Consider the following 12,012-nt stretch of genomic DNA (forward strand, 5'->3'; position numbering starts at 1 on the left):
CAGGAGTCTGCTTTCTCACAATCACAATCCAGGCTGAGCCAAGTAAGGCCTGCCTGGCTGCCTGAGGTCCCTATCTCTCCCAGTTTCTGGTGATTCTTCCCCAGTTAATTCTAGAGACTTTCTTCTAGGAGCTGATGCCTATTGGGTAGTTTCTGGTGTTTCAATGGTGCACCCTGCTGGAAATGCTTTACCAGATAAGTCACTTTTGAAGGGAAGCTGGAGGATCTCAGGATCTACAGGGAACCTGCTCTCCCCCGCCCCCAACCATTTCCAATAGAAGGGGCTCTGACAAATCATTAAGCTGACCCTAGGGAGTCTGGTTGGGGCTCAGCTCATTTGTTGTTTGACATTTATAATTCACAAGAGTGCAAGGAATTCTCAGTAGTTACTATGATAATTCCACTTAATCCAGATTCTCTGCAGCAGAAATCCTCTCAACAGTGAATTATCTAACAGCTGAGTTCAGTATTTGCACGCATTGTACAAATTCTAATTCTTTCTGATTCACCTAGATTCTGGGGATAGGGAATAGGAATTCTTTTGAGCTCCCATGGCTATTTTCATATTCTTTAAAAAAAAATTTTATAATTTAATTTTTTAAAAAGTTTATTTATCGAGAGAGAAAGAGAGAGCACAAGCAGAGGAGGGACACTGAGAGAGGAAGAGACAGAGAATCCGAAGCAGGCTCTGTGCTATCAGTGTGGAGCCCTATGTAGGGCTCAAATCCACATGCTGTGAGATCTTGACCTGAGCCAAAATCAACAGTCTGATGCTTAACTGACTGAGACACCCAGGCATCCTATTTTCATATTCTCATGGGCCTGGAACTTCTATTTTTAGAGCTCTATCTCCATATCACACCAGCATATTAAAATGTGTCCCATATCCCAATAACATTTTTTCTTAGTGGTTTAAAAATTTTTTTCAAAAATTATTTTTAAAAGTTTTGGTTTTGAAATTATTTGCAAATAAATAATTTATTTACCATGATCTTTCAGTAAGTATGTGCATTCTGAATTTGTGCAAAGTGAGAAAAACTAACAAATTTATTTATAAATGCTGGAAACGTTTATGAACAATAACAATGGAGTTGACATGACCATATTGTTTATGTTTATTAAATATTTATAAATTTTGATTTTACTTTTTCCTTTGTATTTTGAGTATTTATTTTATTTTATTTTTTTTTAGGAGAGGGAGTATGTCAGACTTTTTCAAAAGCTCTGAGGCCCTAAGGACCACACTATATAATGGATAAAATCATAAAGTCAGTTCCATTAATCACTTTCTTACGTGGGCAGCCTTACCTTATACAATTCATAAGGTTGAGTATTAAGTTGGGCCGTATGAAATTGCTGGGTATTTGTTTTTTGTGGGTTTTGTTTTGGTAAAATAAAGTAAAATGGCTGAACAAGAGGCAATTTCACATGATGTCGCTTAATTGTTTTTGGTAACGAAAACAATACACTTCTCCCCTCAGAAACCTAAACTGGAGAGCTAAAACTAACAGTAGCAGAGTGTTATGCCCGCAGTAATTACTCAGTAAGTTATCTGCTGAGTGAATGCACGTAGATACCAATCAATGACCCAACAAGAAGCAACTACGTACACCAGAGTGAAATTGCATGTTACGAACTTAGGGTAATGGAACTGGTGGAACATATTAATCATACGAAGCCCTTTGGCAATTACTTTAAAAACCAACACTCTCTTTTTAATTTAATTTTGTTTTGTTAGCAAGAGATTGGCATTGCCTGTGGGAGAAAGCAGTTCAGGCATAGTTCACTGCTGACTCTTGATCCAGGAATGAAAAATGGAAACATTATAGGAGTTTAAGGAGGAAAAGAAGCATTGTGGATCTGAGAGGAGATTTCAGAGGCCAATAATATGTTCATGTTGCTTTTCATTTGGCAGTAAGAACTATCTCCAGGGGCAGGATCCTTAACTGGAAAGTCCTGGTGGTTTTACTTTCCTATGATCCCAGGGAAGCCAATAGCTTTATTTATTTGTCTTTTGGCTGGCAAGCCTGGAGAAAGCAAAGAATTATCAAATCTTAATGATTAATAAGACTTCAACTTTGGGTCCATCCATCTATCCATCCATCCATTTATTTATCCCATTATTTGTTGTTACCATTATGTGCCAGATACTGTCTAGGTGCTGGAAATAGAATGGGGTTTAAAGTATAAGACACATTTCCAAACTAAAGGGATACTCATCCTGTGTGGGAAGATTAAATGTCACTATTTCTGGAAAAGCAAAGGGAAAGAGCTCAGGGAGCATAGATAGAGAACTGATTCCTTGGGAAATTGGAGATTTCACTGGAGAGATGTTAATTGTTCTGGGTCCAGAATAAAGGTTTATGACCTCGGCTATAGATTAGAGCAACCAGAGGATAGAAGGAGAAGGGGAAGAAGAAGAAGAGGAGGAGGAGGAGGAAGGGGAGAATAGGGAGGGGAAGGAGGGAGGGGAAGGAGGGATGGGGAGGAAAGAAGAATGAAGAGGAGGAAGAGGAGGAGAAGGTGAGAGAGAAGGAAAGAAAAAAGAATCATGCTCCAGGAAGGATCCACCACAAAGGTTCTGGTTTAATTGGCTTAAATGGACATCTGTTTTGTTTTTGGTTTTGGCCTAAGCTAACCAGGTAAATCTAGTGAGGATTAGGTTGAGAACCACTGGTCCGGAAGGAGTAGAAACACACAAGGTGAATGAAGGAGGTGGGGGAGGGGGGGTGGATTGGTTAAGGGAGAAGAAAGTTGGAGAGCATTCTGCTTTAAGTATATAGTATGTTTAAAAAAGGTGATGTTTGGGACGAGCCAAGTTGGTGGAACAGCATGGAAGTTTTTTGTTTGTTTGTTTGTTTTTTAACGTTTATTTATTTTTGAGACAGAGAGAGACAGAGCATGAGCAGGGGAGGGGCAGAGAGAGAGGGAGACACAGAATCTGAAACAGGCCCCAGGCTCTGAGTGGTCGGCACAGAGCCGGATGTGGGGCTCGAACTCACGGACCGTGAAATCATGACCTGAGCCGAAGTCGGATGCTTAACCGACCGAGCCACCCAGGCGCCCCAGCATGGAAGTTTTTTGTGTCTCACATCCATGAAATACAACTAGACCAACACTAAACCATCCTACACACCTAGAAAACTGACTGGAGGATTAACACAGCAATCTACACAACGTGAACCACAGAATTCAACAGATACGCAGCACGGAGAAGTGAACTTGGGGAATGAGAAGGTGCAGGAAGGGAGGTGCTTTTGTGAGTGGAGAGAGGACGGAGACGTGGGGGTAGAATACAGGAAAAGCACCCCTCCCCAAAAGCAGCTGGAGAGAAAGTGGAAAATTCAAAACAGCCGCAGGGACTGAAGTAAAAAGGGAGAAAGGAGAAAGGAGAGGGTTTAAATTCCATTAAGACTGTAAACAAGGGGAGCGCAGTCTGCAACTCCACAGCTCGATACCTGGCGGTGCTCTGGTGGGAAGGGCGAATCCCCAGGAACAGAGTGGGGTCTGGGAGGTTCTCAAGCCACACGGGGAAAAGCGGTTCCACTGCTGGAAGGATATTTGGTAGAGACTGTTGAAGCCACCTGGTCCCAGCAGACCCTAAAAAATGGCCACATTCGCTGGTGCTGGAACAAGGTCATTAAGGGTGAAGCCTGGTACCAGATGTGTGTTGTGATTTTCCATAATCCCTGAGATGCTGCTGCTACAGTTTCTCGCAAACATTTTCTGGGGCGGGCTGGCATGTGGCTGTAGTCTCGGGGCACCAGCAGCAGTAGGGTCCAGCAAGCGTTCCTGGGTGCAGCCAATATTCAGCCATTGCTCAGTGAGACCCTCCTGCAGAGGGGCAGAACGGGTCAAAGCCGCAGTCCTTCACAAGTAAGGGGCCGGGGAAAACAGCCGCATCTGAGACAAAACCTGGGAGAGAGGTACTGCCTGGGGCCTGGTCACGGAGAGTGGAAAAGCGGAGAGTGGAAGAGAGCTGAAGACGGGGGACTAGTGCGCAATTGCTGACCCGGAAGAACAGACTGGATGGCTGGGTGGCGCCATTTTTCACGCTCCCGCGCATGCGCAATGCGCACCGACGAGAACCACAAAAATCCACCCCAGTAGGCTAGCAGCGCCATCTAGTGGAGAATGGAGCCATACACTGAGCTCCGCCCAACTGGGCGGACTTTGCTCTCAGGAACACAAGTCTCACCACCGGCTTAGTTAAGGACTATAAAGTGCTACATAGACTGACTTCTAGGGGAAAATGAAATAATTTTAGTCCTACTTCAATCTGTTAGCAGGTCCATCTATTCAATTTTCTTTTTTTTTTTCTCTTTTCACTTTTTCTTGAATACAGAAAGAGAAAAAACTCATTTTTATTTTCAATTTTTATTAAAAACATTTTTCTTTAATTTTTATTACTATATTTTTTACTTTTGTATAAATTTGTTCAAATTCTATTTTACTTCCATCATTTTCTTTTAGTCTACTTCAGTGTATTCAACTTTTCAAATTTTCAAATGATTTCCTTTTATTTCTTTCTTTTTTCTCTTTTTTGTTTCTTTTCTTTTTCTTGAATGCAGAAAGAGAAAAACTTCATTTTTACTCTCAATTTCTATTAAAAATATTTTTCTTTAAATTTTTACTATATATTTTGCTTTTATGTAATTTTTTTCAAGTTCTATTTACTTCCATCATTTTATTTGAGTCTACTACAGTGTATTCACTTTTTCAAATTTTCAAAAGATTTCCTTTTTTTCTTTTTTTAAATCTTTTTTCTCTTTTTCTTTTCTTTTCTTTTTCTTGAATACAGAAAAAGATTCATATTTATTTTTAATTTTTATTAATAATTTTTTGCTACTTTATTCTTTACTTTTGTGTATATTTTTTCAAATTCTATTTTATTCCCATCATCTCATTTTAGTCTACTTCAGTGTATTCCTTTTTTTTTTTTTTAATTTTGTTTTTCAACGTTTATTTATTTTTGGGACAGAGAGAGACAGAGCATGAACGGAGGAGGGGCAGAGAGAGAGAGGGAGACACAGAATAGGAAACAGGCTCCAGGCTCTGAGCCATCAGCCCAGAGCCCGACGCGGGGCTCGAACTCACGGACCGTGAGATCGTGACCTGGCTGAAGTCGGACGCTTAACCGACTGCGCCACCCAGGCGCCCCAGTGTATTCATTTTTCAATTTCTCAAATGATTTCCTTTTTAAAATTTTTTTAAATTTTATTACTTTTTCTTCCCCCCCTTTTTTTCTAATCTCTAAAACCACTTTCAACACCCAGACAAAACACACCTAGAATCTGGCATCATTTATTTGATTTTTGTGTGTATGTGTGTGTTTTTAATTTTTAATTTTAATTCTTTTTAATTTTAATTTTTTTAAAATCTTAATTTTCCTACCTCATTAATTCCTTTTTTCCCTTCAAAATGACAAAACGAAGGAATTCACCCCAAAAGAAAGAGCACGAAGAAACGACAGCCAGGGATTTAACCAACACAGATACAAGCAAGATGTCTGAACCAGAATTTAGAATCACGATAATAAGAATACTACCTGGAGTCGAAAATAGATTAGAATTCCTTTCTGCAGAGATAAAAGAAGTAAAAAATAGCCAGAAGGAAATAAAAAATGCTATAACTTAGCTGTAATCGCAGGTAGATGCAGCAGTGGCAAAGATGGATGAGGCAGAACAGAGAATCAGCGATATAAAGGACAAACTTACAGAGAATAATGAAGCAGAAAAAAAGAGGGAGATTAAAGCAAAAGAGCACGATTTAAGAATTAGAGAAATCAGTGACTCATTAAAAAGGAACATCAGAATCATAGGGGTCCCAGAAGAGGAAGAGAGAGAAATAGGGGTAGAAGGGTTATGTGAGCAAATCGTAGCAGAAAACTTTCCTAAACTAACACAAACTTCAAAATCCAGGAGCACAAAGGACCCCCATTAGATTCAACAGAAACTGAACATCAAAAGGCAGACCTAGCCACAGAAACTTGGCAGGCTAGACCAGAAAGGAGTGGCAGGGTATATTCAGTGTGCTGAATCAGAAAAATATGCAGCCAAGAATTCTTAATCCAGCAAGACTGTCATTCAAAATAGAAGGAGAGATAAAAAGTTTCCCAGACAAACAAAAATTAAAGGAGTTTGTGACACTAAACCAGCCCTGCAAGAAATTTTAAGGGGGACTCTCTGAGGGGAGAAAAGATGAATATGTATATATATGTACATATATATATACACATACATATATATATACACATATATATGTACGTATGTACGTATATATATACGTATGTATGTGTGTGTGTGTATATGTGTATATATATATATATATATACATATATATATATATATATATTCTAAAAGCAACAAAGATTAGAAAGGACCAGAGAACACCACCAGAAACTCCAACTCTACAAGCATCATAATGGCAATAAATTCATATCTTTCAGTACTCACTCTAAACGTCAATGGACTCAATGCTCCAATCAAAAGACATAGGGTAACAGAATGGATAAGAAAACAAGATCCATTGATATGCTGTTTACAAGAGACCCACTTTAGACCTAAAGACACCTTCAGATTGCAAATAAGGGGATGGAGAACCAGGTATCATGCTAATGGCCAACAAAAGAAAGCGGGAGTAGCTATACTTATATCAGACAATCTAGAATTTAAAATAAAGACTGTATCAAGAGATGCAGAAGGGTATTATATCATAATCAAAGGGTCTTTCCACCAAGAAGACCTAACAATTCTAAACATTTATGTGCCAAATGTGAGAGCACCCAAACATATAAATCAATTACAAACATAAAGAAACTCATCGATAGTAAGACCATAATAGTAGGAGACTTCAACACCCCACTCACAGTAATGGACAGATCATCTAATGAAAAAAATCAACAAGGAAACAATGGCTTTAAATGACACACTGGACCAGATGGCCTTAACAGATATATTCAGAACATTTCATCCTAAAGCAGCAGAATATACATTCTCCAGTGCACATGGAACGTTCTCCAGAATAGACCATGTACTGGGACACAAATCAGCCCTAAGTAAGTACAAAAAGATCGAGATCATACCGTGCATATTTTCTGACCACAACGTTATGAAACTCGAAATCAACCACAATAAAAAATTTGGAAAGGTAACAAATACTTGCAGGCTGAAGAACATACTACTAAAGAATGAATGGGCTAACCAAGAAGTTAAAGAGGAAATTAAAAAGTATATGGAAGTCAATGAAAATGATAACACCACAACCCAAAACCTCTGGGACACAGCAAAGGCGGTCATAAGAGGAAAGTATATAGCAATCCAGGCCTTCCTGAAGAAGGAAGAAAGATCTCAGATACACAACCTAACCTTATGCCTTAAGGAGCTGGAAAAAGAACAGCAAGTAAAACTCAAACCCAGCAGAAGACAGGAAATAACAAAACTAGAGCAGAAATTAATGCTATCAAAACCAAAAAAACCCAGTAGAACAGATCAATGAAACCAAAGGCTGGTTCTTTGAAAGAATGAACAAAACTGATAAACCACTAGCCAGTTTGATCAAAAACAAAAAGGAAAGGACCCAAATAAATAAAATCAAGAATGAAAGAGGAGAGATCACAACCAACACAGCAGAAATAAAAACAGTAATAAGAGATTATTATGAGCCATCATATGCCAATGAAATGGACAATCTGGAAGAAATGGACAAATTCTTAGAAACATATACACTACCAAAACTGAAACAGGAAGACATAGAAAATTTGAACAGACCCATAACCAGGAAGGAAATCGAATTATTAATCAAAAATCTGCCAAAAAACAAGAGTTCAGGGCCAGGTGGCTTTCCAGGGGAATTCTACCAAACATTTAAGGAAGAGTTAACACCTATTCTCTTGAAGCTGTTCCAAAAAATATAAATGGAAGGAAAACTTCCAAACTCTTTCTATGAAGCCAGCATTACTTTGATTCCAAAACCAGACAGAGACCCCACTAAAAAGGAGAACTATAGACCAATTTCCCTGATGAACATGGATGCAAAACTTCTCAACAAGATATTAGCCAACCGGCTCCAACAATACATTAAAAAAATTATTCACCATGACCAAGTGGGATTTATACCTGGGATGCAGGGCTGGTTCAATATCTACAAAACAATTAACATGATTCATCACATCAATAAAAGAAAGGACAAGAACCATATGATCCTCTCAATAGATGCAGAGAAAACATTTGACAAAATACAACATCCTTTCTTGATAAAAATCCTCAAGAAAGTAGGGATAGAAGGAGCATACCTCAAGATCATAAAAGCCATATATGAATGGCCTAACACTAATATCATCCTCAATGGGGAAAAATTGAGAGATTTTCCCCTAAGGTCAGGAACAAGACAGGGATGTCCACTCTTGCCACTGTTATTCAACATAGTATTGGAAGCTTAGCCTCTGCAATCAGACAACACAAAGAAATAAAAAGCATCCAAATTGGCCAGGAGGAGGTCAAACTTTCACTCTTTGCAGATGACATGATACTCTATATGGAAAACCCAAAATATTCCACCAAAAAACTGCTAGAATTAATTCATGAATTCAGCAAAGTTGCAGGATATAAGATCAACGCACAGAAATCGGTTGCATTCCTATATACCAACAATGAATCGACAGAAAGAGAAATCAAGGAATCAATCCCATTTACAGTTGCACAAAAAGACCCATAAAATACCAGGAATAAATCTGACCAAAGAGGTGAAAAATCTATACACTGAAAACTACAGAAAGCTTATGAAAGAAATTGAAGAAGACACAAAAAAAATGGAAAAAGATTCCATGCTCCTGGATAGGAAGAACAAATATTGTTAAAAATGTTGATACTACCCAAAGCAATCTACGTATTCAATGCAATCCCTATCAAAATAACACCAGCATTCTTCACAGAGCTAGAACAAAAATCCTAAAATTTGTATGGAACCAGAAAAGACCCTGAATAGCAAAGCAATCTTGAAAAAGAAAACCAAAGCAGGAGGCATCACAATCCCAGACTTCAAGCTATACTACAAAGCTGTAACCATCAAGGCAGTATGGTACTGGCACAAGAATAGACACTCAGATCAATGGAACAGAATAGAAAACCCAGAAATGGACCCACAAACATATGGCCAACTCATCTTTGACAAAACAGGAAAGAATATGCAATGGAATAAAGACAGTCTCTTCAGCACGTGGTGCTGGGAAAACTGGACAGCGACATGCAGAAGAATGAACCTGGACCACTTTCTTACACCAAACAGAAAAATAAACTCAAAATGGATGAAAGACCTCAATGTAAGACAGGAAGCCATCAAAATCCTCGAGGAGAAAGCAGGCAAAAACCTCTTTGACCTCGCCTGCAGCAACTTCTTACCCAACACATCTCTGGAGGCAAGGGAAACAAAAGCAAAAATGAACTACTGGGACCTCATCAAAATAAAAACCTTCTGCACAGCAAAGGAAACAATCAGCAAAACTAAAAGGCAACCAACAGAAGAACAGAGGGTTAATGGAGGGGTTGTGGGAGGGGGGATGGGCTAAATGGGTAAGGGGCATTAAGGAATCTACTCCTGAAATCATTGTTGCCTTATGTGCTAACTAATTTGGATGTAAATTTAAAAAAATAAAAAAAATTAAATTAAAAAAAAAGGTGATGTTTAAGGTTTTCAATCCCAATTTAAATGGGATGCTGGAACTGAACATTTTGTAGGAAATGGGTTGTCTGGAAGAGCTTCCTTTGAGAGAAAGATTCAGCAAGAAAGATTGCACCATAATCTAGTGTCTCATCTAGGAACTGGTGGACCATCCTCGGTCAGGTATGAAAAGTCAACCAGAAGACATTAGTGTCCTTAGAACTATCATGTATGTAGGGGAAGGGAACTTGATCTTCATTATCCATTAAACACAAAATATGGAAACTGAATGAAGAAACTTACATAAAAAACTGGTACAAAATAAATGAAAACAACAGGACTTCATAAAAAACAAGTGAACCTTAAGACTACCCACAGTAACAGGATTCCCACAGGAAACAATTTCCACTGAGGATTAAGCCTGTAATAAAAAAATTACTAAGTACACAAGTCAGAAAAAAATGCCATGAGAATGAATCAGTACACTCAATAGGCAAAAAATTGCAGTGCAGAAATTATATATTCTCGAGCAACTAGAGAAAGACTCCCAAATGAACATGTTTAACATCTTCAAAGAGATAAAAGTATGAAAATAATCCAATAGGGTAGGATTAATTAATTAAAAATGGATTAAGGTCTTGAAGGTGAGATCTGTAACCATAAAGCTCTTAGAAGAAAACATAGGAAACTCCTTGACATGGGTCTTGGCAGTGACTGTTTGAATCTAACACAAAAAGCAAAAGCATCAGAAGCAAAAAAACAAAAACAAAAAACAAACAGAAAAACAAAAACAAAACACAAAACGCAAAAAACAAGTGGGACTACAGCAAACTAAAAAGCTTCTGCACAGCAAAGGAAATCAACAAAATGGAAAGGCAACCTACTGAATGGGAGAAAATATTTGCAAACCATATATCTGATAAGGGGCTAATATCCAAAATTCATAAAGAGCTCATGCTACTCAATAGCAAATAATAATAATAATAATAATAATAATAATAATAATAATAATAACAACTTGATTAAGGAATGGGCAGAAGAAGATCTGAAGAGACATTTCTCCAAAAAAGACATAAAGATGGCCAATAGGAACATGAAGGATGCTTAATATCAATGCAAATCGCAACCACAGGGAGATATCACCTCACACCTGTTTGAATGGCTATTATCAAAAAGATAAAAAACCAATAAGTGTTCGTGAAGATGTGACAAGACATAACAAATGTTAGTAAACCCATGCACACTACTGGTGGGAATGTAAATTGGTGCGGCCACTATGGAAAATGTTACGGAGTTTCCTAAAAAAATTAAAAATAGAACTCCTATATGATCCACCAATTCTGGTGGATCTTCTGGTTATTTATCTTCTGGTTATTTATCTGAAGAAAATGAAAACACTAACTCAAAAAGATATATGCACCCCTATGTTTATTGCAGCCCTATTTATAATAGCCAAGACATGGAAGCAACTTAAGTGTCCATCAATGGATAAATGGATAAAGAAACCGTGGTATATATATGCAATGGAATATTATTCAGCCATAAAAAAGAATAACATTTATGCACCTTGAGGGCATCATGGCAAATGAAATAAGTCATACAGAGAAAGACAAGTGCTATATAATCTCTTATACGTGGAATCTAAAGAAACAGAAAAACAAAACACCAAACTCATAGAGAACAGATTGGTGGTTGTGAGAGGTGGAGGTGGGGGTGGAATGGGAGAAATTGGTGATCTGGTTTTTTTAGCTTAAATAAAAATGAATAAGTAATAATAATAATAATAATAATAATAAACAATAAGGAAACATTCCTAAGATATATTTTAAGTGATGAAACCAGACATGGATCAGTGTATATACTTTACTACCATTGGGTTAAGAACACAAATCGAGAAGGAGGGTGTGTGTGTGTGTGTTTCTTATTTGCTTGCATATTAAGAAAAAGATGTAGAGATGAGCATCAATAATAATAATACCAAATAGTTCCTGAACACCTTCCCCAAATTCAAGTCTTTGGTTAGTCTTTTACAAGTGTATCTTACTGTGAGTCCATGAGTCCCAAGCACCTTCTGTGCCCACAGTCTAGTTTTTGCTTTTATTAAAGCAAACATATAAAAACCTTGTTTTAGATAATTGACCCTGCTACTGTGTCCATATATGTTTGAAACAAAAGTCAGTGCCTTGGCAAAAGTCCGCTATATATAGAACAGACATAAGGAAGGCCAGGAGCTTATGCTATCATTAGAAATTCCTCCTATTCGGAACACTATGTATTGGATAATGGAATAATATTCAATTGACCCAACCAGATTTTGTAGCAGATAGCATTTCCTTGGAAAGAGACTCCGAGCATC

The sequence above is a fragment of the Herpailurus yagouaroundi genome, unplaced genomic scaffold, assembly GCF_014898765.1.
Source record: "Herpailurus yagouaroundi ecotype Mexico unplaced genomic scaffold, PumYag 29, whole genome shotgun sequence".
Taxonomy (NCBI): Eukaryota; Metazoa; Chordata; class Mammalia; order Carnivora; family Felidae; genus Herpailurus; species Herpailurus yagouaroundi.